The sequence below is a fragment of the Balaenoptera musculus genome, chromosome X (assembly GCF_009873245.2).
Source record: "Balaenoptera musculus isolate JJ_BM4_2016_0621 chromosome X, mBalMus1.pri.v3, whole genome shotgun sequence".
Lineage (NCBI taxonomy): Eukaryota > Metazoa > Chordata > Mammalia > Artiodactyla > Balaenopteridae > Balaenoptera > Balaenoptera musculus.
The window spans coordinates 97,846,619-97,858,415 of record NC_045806.1 but is presented as its reverse complement, the minus strand read 5'-3'; positions in this window follow the sequence as shown (position 1 = coordinate 97,858,415).

Sequence of the window (11,797 nt, the reverse complement as noted above, 5' to 3'; positions counted from 1 at the left end):
ACGTGCGCATGTGCACGTGCATGGACCGATTAGCGTTATATGCTACTGGTGTGACCTAAAGGCTAAAACAAAGGAATTACATTAGCCTGTCTCGGCCATAGAAGAGAGGAGAGGAAGGAAGACTTACAAACCTCTTTATGAAAGAATGAGCTAAAAAGCAAATCTAATAGCATTTACCAAACTATCAAAGTCCCATATCAAAGTTCTGTTTGCATGGGGCACTGGATACAGATGGTAACCGTGGGAATAGAGACTAGGAATCTATCTATCCCAGGGGTAGGTGGTAAGCAGAGGAAACAACCAGCAATTTTCCCTGCCTGTTATACAGTAGAGAAGCTTCTAACAACTTGGAAAGTTTAGAGGTGTAAAATTTAAGATAGAAGGTATTTTAGAGAATGTATTGTTTGTTTACTTGCTTGCTTCGGGTATATTATTCCCATTGCCACGCGTGGCTTTCCATGACATGGCTTCTTCCTACCTTTTCAGTATCGTCTCTTGCCATTCTCTGCCTCAAACTCTTGAGCTTGTGTGTCCTTTCCTGTGCATGCACATACATGTTGTTACTCACCTCTGTGCCTTTGCTCATGCTGTTTCTTCGTCTGGAAATTCCTGCCTTCCTCATTTGGCTAACTACTACTCATCCTTTAAGACTCTGCTTAGGCGTTACCTCCTCCAGATCTTTCCACAATGGTCGCACCTCTATTACTACAAACTGGGTTTAGATGCCTCTCCTGTGGATTCCTATGCTACTCAATACTCATCTTACATTGTGTGAAATTATTTGCTTACAGTCCTCTAGACTGCAAATTCTCTGAGGGCAGGGAAACTGTCTTAATCATTCCTGTATTTCCAACGCCTAGCACAAAACCTAACAGACACAGAGAAGGCACTCAGGAAATGTTTATTAGAAAATTTGACTCAGAAAAGGCCATTTAATAACTTTGTGGTCAAAGAAGGGAAAAGACAACTGGTCTAGAATCCATCCCCAAAAGATCATAAAATACCAGGAGCTCATTTTCTCTTCTTTGGGGGTCTGACTTATTAACTGATGAACAAACCGTGTTTGTGAATTCTTTTATTTATGGGACTTGAAAGAAGTGTAGAAATTGAGTGGGAATGTTAGCACAAGTTCGTGTGCCCGAAGCACAGTGAGGCCAAACAAACCGAAACATCGGAGTTTGGAGCAGAGAAAGGTTTATTGCAAGGCCCTGCAAGGAGACGGGTGATTCATGCCCTAAAAAGCCCCCGAGCTCCCCGAAGGGTTTCAGCAAAGCAGTTTTAAAAGCCAGGTGAGGGAGGGGGGGTCACGGGGTATGTCATCAGCTGATGCACAATTCTCTGATTGGCTGTTGGCGAGGTAACGGGACTGTGTCACAAGGGTTAACATTATCAGTCCTTAGGCCTGGGCCCATGTGCTCATGGTCATCAAATAGTTGACATCTTCCATTTGGTGGGGGGTTTTCACACCTGTAAAACAACTCGGGAAATGTGCATTAAATACTGTTATCTAGGTACTTCAGAGAGGAGCTAAAGCAGAGGACATGGGGGAAAGACCTGTCCCAGGAAGGCCCTGTAGGGTCCTGCTCGGTTACAGGCACGAGAGAGAGGAAACTACATAAACTCAGTCACAGGGTAGGAATGAGCATAGTATGGGAGAACATGAAATGAATCTGTTTGTTGGGGTTAGAAATAAAGTTGGAGAGAGAAAGCGTGACCATTCACGTGCCTTTAAATCCAGGCCTAAACCATGGTCTGGTAAGCTATAGTAAAGTGATTGCAAACTTGGGAATCACACATAGCACACTCTATTTTTGTTGTGCAAAAACACCTCAAAATTATGACGAATGACCTTCAAGCATCAAGTTGTGCAATGCTGGACTTTAAACTATGGGCCGTCTCCTCCAGGACACACACACCTCAGACATGAATCTGCTTAGCCTAAAAAAAAAAATCATTGACAGAATTTTAAAGATTTATTTAGTAGTAAGTCATTAGCAACTAAAAATCAGCTCCTAACTATGACTTTGTCCAGGAAAAGAAACATTAAAATAAAAACTGACCCAATAGTTATAGCCCACATTCTTTCCCCTTCTTACTGAGATTAAATTTATGTCACTATCCATGGAAGTCCCTTCGATCTTATTTTTAGTCACTAAGTATAAAAGGGTATCATTATCTAAGGCTTTCTTCTAGCTGTTTGGATGTGAAAATTGTGCACAAATCAGAAGGCAGTTGAACAATCTCACAAACCCAATGCCTTACTGAGTAACCACACTGTTTTCTAGACTTCATCTGGAAGAACCCTATTAAACTTCACCAGCTGAAAGTATAAGAGAAGGAACCCTACTAGTCTACCTACAGGAAAAAGAAATATATTTCTGGAAAAATTCTCTTATAGTAAATGTGTGTTTATGAATTATCCCTTTAAAGTTTATAGTTTCAGACAACCACTTTATTCAAAAATATCTGACTACACCCATAGTCAAAATATTAATAATTTCTGAAAAAGTTTCATTCAATCCTAGGAAGTAAAACATACTTAGGAAAGACAATCACATAGATTTCCTTGCTGCCAGCCAAAGAGGTAATGATTCTCTAGCTATGTCAACTAGTGAAAGGACAGAGAAAACGCTTACTAGTTTCCTACAGAATACTAAAGGATAACATGCCAGAGACCCTTGAAAGGAAACAAAGGCGCCTGATGCATAATTTCATACTGGTGCTTTCTAAACAGGAAAAGTGAATCTGTTAACTTTCATGATTTTTTTTTTTTAACATTCGCCGTAGCATATCATACAGCTTTTCTTAAGTATTATGTGTACAAATCATAGGTGTACAACTTGATGAGTTTTCACAAATATAACACTCCCATGCACCAAGTTCAAGAAACAACAGTGCCAGAAGCCCAGAAGACCCCTCCTTACCTTCCTCCCGTTTAACTGCTATCTTGAATTCTAACGCGGTAAATTAGTTTTGCCAGTTTTTGAACTTTTCATAAGTGGAATATTATGGCATATACACCCTATGCTTGACTTCGTTTGGCTCAACATTACATTTTGGAGACCCAACTGTACCGTAACATAGATCTGTAATTCATCTATTGTCATTCTGTATAGTATTCCAATGTGTGAATATACCACAATTTATTTATCTGTTTTACTGATGACATTTGGTCTGTTTCTGGATTGAGGCTGTTTTGAAGAGTGCAGCTATGAACTTTCCTGCAACATTGTCTTCTGTACGTGTTTCTATTAGGTATAGAGCTAGAGTGAGTTTTCTGGATCACAAGGTATACCCTGTTCAGCTTCAGTAGATGTTGCCAAACAGTTTTCCAAAGTGATTTTCCAATTTACATTCCTACTAGCACTACCCATAGATTTTTTTTTAACATCTTTATTGGAGTATAATTGCTTTACAGTGGTGTGTTAGTTTCTGCTTTATAACAAAGTGAATCAGTTATACATATACATATGTTCCCATATCTCTTCCCTCTTGCATCTCCCTCCCTCTCACCCTCCCTATCCCAGCCCTCTAGGTGGTCACAAAGCACCGAGCTGATCTCCCTGTGCTATGTGGCTGCTTCCCACTAGCTATCGATTTTACATTTTACCCATAGATTTTTAAAGGTCACATGGAATAGAATGGGCTGTGGAAGAAGCAGAAGGAAGATGGAAGGAAGAGGGTGCTTGGTGGGAAAAGAGAAGAAATAATTATTTACCGAGTGGGGTACTGTGTTAAGTGATCTATATTTATGATCTCATTTAATTCTCATAGAACCCCTTTGAGGTAGAAACGAGTGTAACCCCCATTTTACAAATGAAGAAACAGAGGTTTAAAGAAGTTACACAACTAGTAAATGACAGGTCTGATATTTGAACCCAGACTTTGTGACTCTAAATACTGTGCTCTCGGACCACTTTACTATGAGAACATGAGGACAAGATGTTAGAAAATGCTTTATCTGTGGCATTCCTGCTGCATAGGGCTTGGTATTCCATCAGCATTAATGGCGATATGGAATAATCAGGCACCATTTGACCCTCCATATCCAGTAGAACAGTACACATAGGTGAAAAGTTTCACATAGGTGAAACTCTGCTTAATTTCATCTTCAGTGAGATTGAATAAGCTTATCTGTATTCCCTCCTTGAAGGAGAAGTCACGACTTAGACATCTGTGCTTCCTTCCCAGCGGAGTCTCACATTGTCAATTTTCAAGGGTCATCACTGAGAGATTCGGATTCAACTGACTCACAGTGAGGATGACCAGTAATGGGTGTTCAGGGTGAGGGCTGGATTTCAGTAGTGAGAACTTCAAAACAAAGAGAGACACACCTTGCTCTCTAAGGTGTAACAAACACATAGGATTTAGAGCCTACGGAACACTTAGGTGCTTCACTAACCATCCCATACAATGCAGATTTTTCTTCAAAATATCATTTACCAAAGCACTTTTTAATATAAGAGATGTCTGAATCACACTAGGCAATGGAGCTAATGTGGATTTTTTTAAAAAATAAATCGAGAATGTTCTCTCCCAGGACAGAGAGGGTCTTCCTTCAGTACACCAATATTTATTTTTTCTATCACCCTGAAACTTTGATTATGTACCCACAAGAGGTACTCTTTAAATTGTTAGTAACAATGAATAAACATTTTAATTTGACTTAGTTATCTGATACTATTGTAATGATGCATTAAAGGAGAGAAATATTTAGTTTTCACCCTTGATACACTGGTACTTCTCCTTTTAAAATCATTGCTGTAAAGCATGCATACTGCTAGTTTGCATTTACAATAATAAACTGTATCAGAACTATGTGCTATAGCACTTAAATATCAAGTCCTTTAGAAATCCAGGTGCCTAATCTTTTGCTTTCCCACCTAAGGAAATCATTCATTTCATATGAACCACAGAATAACTAATCTTAACTTCTTAAATAAAAGCAAGCATTAAAAAAAAATCATTTCAGTATGAAACTTAACTGAAATCCACCTTCTAGGGTCCTTTAAGAAGATAAAATCAACTAAAGAACAGTTATGATAACACTATCTATGTTGATGTGCAGGAATTCTCAATCTTTTATTCTAATTAGTAAAGGTCAAATTGGGAGTTGACATTACAACATATTCTAAAGAACTGGAAAAAGAAGGGCTATGAACAAAACCGATCATGTGTATACAGTATAGGATTTATTTCTTCTTGCTTGGCTGAAGTCCTTTAATTTAAAAGTGATGTGCAGTAGAATGTCTAATATGTGAATAATATAATGCAATTCTTTCTTCCTTCACCAGGCACAGCGATGTTCTAGCTTCTTTTGCTAAAACTGACATCTGAGGCCTCCTTCATCTTGCACTTTCTTTTATTGCTGAATTTCATGGCAACTGATTTGTTTGTGTTTTATTACTGTCAAACAGTACTGTTACTAACAACAATAATGTTATCGCCTCTAACAACAATAACAATAACCAGAACAACAGTAATAATATCAGCTACTCTTTGAATAGCTGCCATACGCCACACACTTTACGCTATTTTCAATCCTCACAACAACTCTACCAAATAGGTACTATTCTTATCTTTATTTTTACAGATTAATAAACAGGCACAGAGAGGTGAAATAACTTGTCCAAGGTCATAGGGCTGGAAAATGCAGGGGCTGATATTCAAACCCAGTTCTGTTAACAAAACCCAAGTAACAAAACCAGTAATCATACTGCAAGGCTTCTCATTCCCACCTCAGCCTTTTTTTTTTTTTTTTGTAGTTTTTTTTTTTTTAACGTCTTTATTGGAGTATAATTGCTTTACAATACTGTGTTAGTTTCTGCTTTATAACCAAGTGAATCAGTTATACATATACATATGTTCCCATATCTCTTCCCTCTTGCGTCTCCCTCCCTCCCACCCTCCCTATCCCACCCCTCTAGGTGGTCACAAAGCACCGAGCTGACCTCCCTGTGCTATGCGGCTGCTTCCCACTAGCTATCTATTTTACATTTGGTAGTGTATATATGTCCATGCCACTCTCTCATGTCGTCCCAGCTTACCCTTCCCCCTCCCCATATCCACCTCAGCCTTTCTTGATTATTCTATAATTTCTTTTCCTCCTCTCAGCATTCCTCCCTTTTGTTGTTTATTTTTATTTTTCCTTCCTTTACACTATATCATGCCTAACCCAGTCCTTCTTACAAACTGTTTTCCCTTTCTTGGCAGTCTCCCCTCCTTCTATCCCTCCCCTCTCAGTCAGTCTCTCTTTAAAACACAACAAAGGGTAATTAGTATTCATCACCAGCCTGAACAGATAATACCTTAAACCTGCCAGATATCTCATTTCTCCAAGCTCGGGACCTCTTTTGGGAGAGGAGGGGTGATTCAGCGTATAAGCCAATTGGGATCAGTTCCATGAACTTCCTACAACGAGAGATCAGTTTATGAAACCAGTACCAAGACCTCTGCCAATACACATGGGAGGGAGGGCTTGTAAATGAAATGGAGTTCAGCTCCGTAATCGGTACTCTTATAGTTATTAACAACTGTGGGGTACAGCAATCAGTCACTGGTGGTCAGGATTTCAGGCTGCCCATGACCCTGTGTTATTGGGACGCTGTTGTTTTCAGGCTTAGGAGTGGTGATACACCTGTCTTGTAATTACATGACACCAGTTAATGCCTCAGTGTGGGTTACAGACTGACTCATTTGTTTAGATCTTTTGTGTCTAGAAATGAAAGAGCTATATGATTAAGACTTACTGGGAAATATTATTGAAAATGCAGGAAAAATTTAAAAACCACCTCTTATGTAATGCCTTTTCATTGAATCATTTTACCAATTTGAGTTGCTTATTCCAATGAGGTATGCTAAGTGAAATAGGTGCAATGTGTATTAGTCCTATTTTTCTAAATTGTTAAGAGAAAATCACTCACATTGCTGTCTCATAACTTCTTGATGCAAAAAAAAAAAAAAATCTATGGAGCTAGAAAAAATGGCAACATTCTATGATATAAGTATTAAATCTTATTATCTATTCTAACTAGGATGTCCTTTAGGAAATAGAAAAAATACTTACATTGATACCCAGTATATTGAACAGTGGTGGGTACACATGTAACTTTTTTCTGATTATTGCCTTTAACCACAGTGTGTTGAATCTGTGTGTCCTGACCCTTAAAAACACCTCAAGAATAAAACTGTCACTATTTGCAGATGACATGATATTTTCTCTAATCATCAGGGAAAGGCAAATTAAAACCACAATGAGATATCACCTCGCACCTGTTAGAATGTCTATTATCAAAAAGACAAGAAATAACAATTGCTGGCAAAGATGTGGAGAAAAGGGACCCCTTGTACACTATTGATGCAACCACCATGGAGAACAGTATGGAGGCTCCTCAAGAAATTAAAAATAGAACTACCATATGATCCAGCAATTCTTCTTCTGGGTATTGATCTGAAGAAAATAAAAACATTAACTCGAGAAGATATATGCACCCCTATATTCATTGCAGCACTATTTACAATAGCCAAGATATGAAAACAACCTAAGTGTCCATCGATGGATGAATGAATAAAGAATATATTATATGTGTGTATATATATATATGGAATATTATTCAGCCATATAAAAGAATGAAATCTTGCCATTTGCAGTAACATGGATGGACCTTAAAGGCATTATGCTAAGTGAAATAAGTCAAGCAGAGAAAGACAAATACCACATAATATCACTTATATGGGGAATCTAAAACAAAAACAAACAAACAAAATAAGCTCATGGATACAGAGAACAAATTGGTGGTTGCCAGAGTCAGAGGTTGAGGATGGTGGGCAAAATGGGTGGTCAAAAGTTATAAATGTCCAGCTACAAAATGAGTAAGTTATGGGGATGTAATGTACAACATGATGACTATAGTTAATAATACTGTATTGCACATTTGAAAGTGGTTAAGAGAGTAGATCTTAAAAGTATTCACCACAAGAAAAAGTTGGTAACTATGCCAGGTGACAGATGTTAGGTAGACTTATTGTGGTGATCACTTTGCAATATATACAAATATTGGATCATTATGTTGCACACCTGAAACTAACATAATGTTATATGTCAATTATATCTCAAAAAATAAATTAAAAAAAGAGGAAAACTGTAACACTTCGCACATATAACTTTTTACATATAACTTCTCGTATGATCCGCCCAATAACACTATGAAATAGGTGGCAAATGTATCATTGACCCCATTTTACAAAACAATCGAAAATACAAAAGAGCATAGGATTCTCCCAAGATACTGTGTTTTCAAAGGACACCTATGTGAGTGGCAGAGCCAGGAATGAACTCTGGTTCCCTGCTTCCCAGACCTGTGCTCTTTGCTGGAGCCCCACTCTAACCCTCACTTTAGGGGCTCTGCCTTATCCTTGCAACTAAACTGACCTTTGGGACCTAAGCAATGAAATCTCCTTGGACAGGGTTGGTCCAAGACAGAGAAGCCTTATTCAGTGTCTCTTCCTACTATATTAAAGCAACATTCTGGTAAAGAAAGGGCCACTTGGCGCATATACTACACTAGGTGCTTTGGGGAAGCTGTGGGTAAGGGGCTTGCAGTCTTTCTCAGGAGGGTGTTAGAGAGTTGAACAAGAAAATGAATAATCAAGTGCTAAATTGTGAGTACAGACTTAAGTGCTTGGATGATTGGACTAGCTGGAGAGAGTGTCACAGGAGACTTATGATAAGCCTTGACTGAAAGGCTTAGGGTTTATGGGACAAGATAACTAATCAGGCAGGAATGAGGATAAAGCAGCATAATACAGGTCTGACTAAAGCAAACAATTTTGTGTGACTCAATGCAGTGGGATTACCAGACTGCAAGGTTCATGAAGAGGAGACCTCGTCTTGTTCACCGCTGTATCCCTGGTGCCTTGAAGAAGGCTTGGAGCATAGCAGGCTCAAGAAATATGTTTTGCTCGCTGAGCCTGAGAATAGAGATGCCTGAATCTGGATTCCACCTTGCAGGTAAGAGGGAGCCTTTGGAGTTATCAATAATAGAATCACTGGAGCATTTCACAAAGTGCCTCTAGAAATATTTCAAATTTTATTTTGTATCCAGGCTTCATCCTACATCCTCATTCTATCTAAGGATATCTCAAAGTAGATAAGGGCAAAACAGCAGTCCCAGTGCATGAAATGAGGCTAAGGAATGACCAAAGTAGTATTCATTTTTATTTCTTTGGCTGTCGTCAGAATCAAATTTATTATAATATTTGTGTAATTTCTTGTGGCTTGAAAATCTAGATTTAAATTTATTTGCACAGTTGATAAGACTATAAATTGGTATAAATTTTCAGAGGGCAGTTTGGCAACATGTATCAAAAATTTGAAAAATGTTCATACCCTTTGACCTGGTACTTCTTAATGCTAGGAATGTAGTCTAAGGAAACAAAGATATGAACAAAAATTTAGCGTAATCGAGAAAAACTAGTAACGCACCAAATAACTAAATATTTTGTGACTGTTTCAGTTAATTTTATATAATTCAACCAAGAAAATTTCTGTTGTAGAATAATTACATACAAAAATGCAAACATGTACTCAAATAGACTGGAAAAAGTCCGGAAGAAATTGTGCTAAAATATTAGGGAGGGGGTTCTCCAGGTGATGAGATAATAATTTATATTGCCAATTATCACATATATTTTTTATAATCAGAGAAAAACTATACTTTCTGAATTTATTTTTTTAATCTACCTTCTCATCCTTTCTGCAGAGGCAAAAGAAAAGTAAATGAAAGGGGACAGAGAAATGGAAGTGACAATAAATTCAATGTAATTGAGGAACATATCAGTAGGTATTATGAACTATGCCTAGGTACCCTAAGCCCATTGTTGGAGTAATTCTGCAAATTACTCCCTTATCTTAAGGTTCTTGCCCCAGTATGACTGTTCATGCAAATAACAACAGAAAAAAAGTTAAAAAAAGAGTTCAATTCAGATGGTTGTCTGCTTTCTGATGTCCCAGGGAGGGGAGAGTGGTATATGTAGCTCTAAACCTGGGAATCTCTTTGAAATCTAGTCTAAACCTCTATTCTTCTGCTTCCTGCCCTTAAAGTTGGTGTAAAATTTAAAACAAAAAATGAAGGAAATAGAATCTAGCAACTTTGACAGTGTTTACTTCCTCCCAACTTTGCAGTAACTGGGAGTATTAAGAAATATGACTACTAACCTCAAACAGGCAGTTCCCTGCTGGCTTTCTGCTGACATCATCCGAGGTAATGCCTGGGTAGCAGAGGAGAGGGTGGTTCTTTTCTGAACTCCATGCCCCTATGGCCCACGGGCTTTCCTCTTTCCTTCTCCCTTGCCTCCCTCCTCTGCCCCATGCCCACTTCTCACACATGCTCAGTCAGCCAGTTGGAGTGAAAAAACTACTGACAGAGCATGGCAATTTCAAGGTATAAACTATCCACAGGTTAGCTAAATTGCAGGTACACAGGCTTATTATTTAAATTAGCTCGGCACAGCTTACATGTTAATCAGGCCCTTAAAGAGGCTGTTGGTCTAGATTTTTCTCCAAAGCTGGACAGCTCATTCATTTGGCCCTCTACTTTCCTGACAGACCAGCAGTCCCACCCCTCAGGGCTGAGGTAGAACTGCACCTTTTTTAAGTACTCCAAAATTATATAGCATATAATATTTATTTTACCTATTGAGTATAAAAGCAATATTTTTGTTGTAAAAAATCACAAAATAAGAAAAGTATAAAAAAACAAAAATCATCCATAATACCTCCACCCAGATACAACCACTGTTGTTCAGACATATACTTTGTATCTATGTAAATATTTATAGGGACTTCCCTGGTGGTCCAGCAGTTAAGACTCTGCAGCTCCCAATGCAGGGGGCCCAGGTTCGTTCCCTGGTCAGGGAACTAGATCCTGCATGCCGCAACTAAAGATCCTGCATGTGGCCACAACTAAGACCTGGTACAGCCAAATAAATAAATAAATAAATATTTTTTAAAAATGTCTTTATAAGTATATATGTATATTTATATAAACAAAATAAATCAGTTTCATGTTGTAAAAAAAAGTTTTACACCCCTTTTTTTTTGTACCTAGTGTTATATTTTGAGCATCTTCTTAGGTCAACATTTTAAAAAATGGCTTCGTAACATCCCTTTCACATGGGTATGACAATTTATTTGACCTATTCTTGGCGATTTATAATTTTTTAAGTTTTCATTGCTATAAATAATGTCTAGATAATCATCTTTGCCTATAAACTATTAAGGATTATTTCCTCAGGATAGTGTGATTTGAAATCAGAAATGACTGCTTTAAGGTTTAAGACATATTTCTAAATTACCATCCAAAATTGTACCAATTCACATTACCTCCGGAAGTCTATCAGAGAACCTTGGCAATTCTTGGCACATGACAATTATGGGCCAATACTTTCAGTATGGTTTGGGAACCCTGACCCAGTCCCAGGTATGCAAGGGTCTTACCTATTTATTTGCATCCCACATTTACTGCAATTTCCTACCTATAATCAGAAAGACTCTCTGTGGACCTTTATGGAAAATCACCTTTTTTTTTTTTTTTTTAAGTTTTAGGAGGCTGTATTTTATTTTTTGTCTTTAAATTTATTTATTTATTTATTATTTTTGGCTGTGTTGGGTCTTTGTTGCGGCAAGCGGGGGCCACTCTTCGTTGCAGTGAGTGGGCTTCTCGTTGCGGTGGCTTCTCTTGTTGCGGAGCACGGGCTCTAGGCTCGCGTGCTTCAGCAGTTGTGGCACACGGGCTCT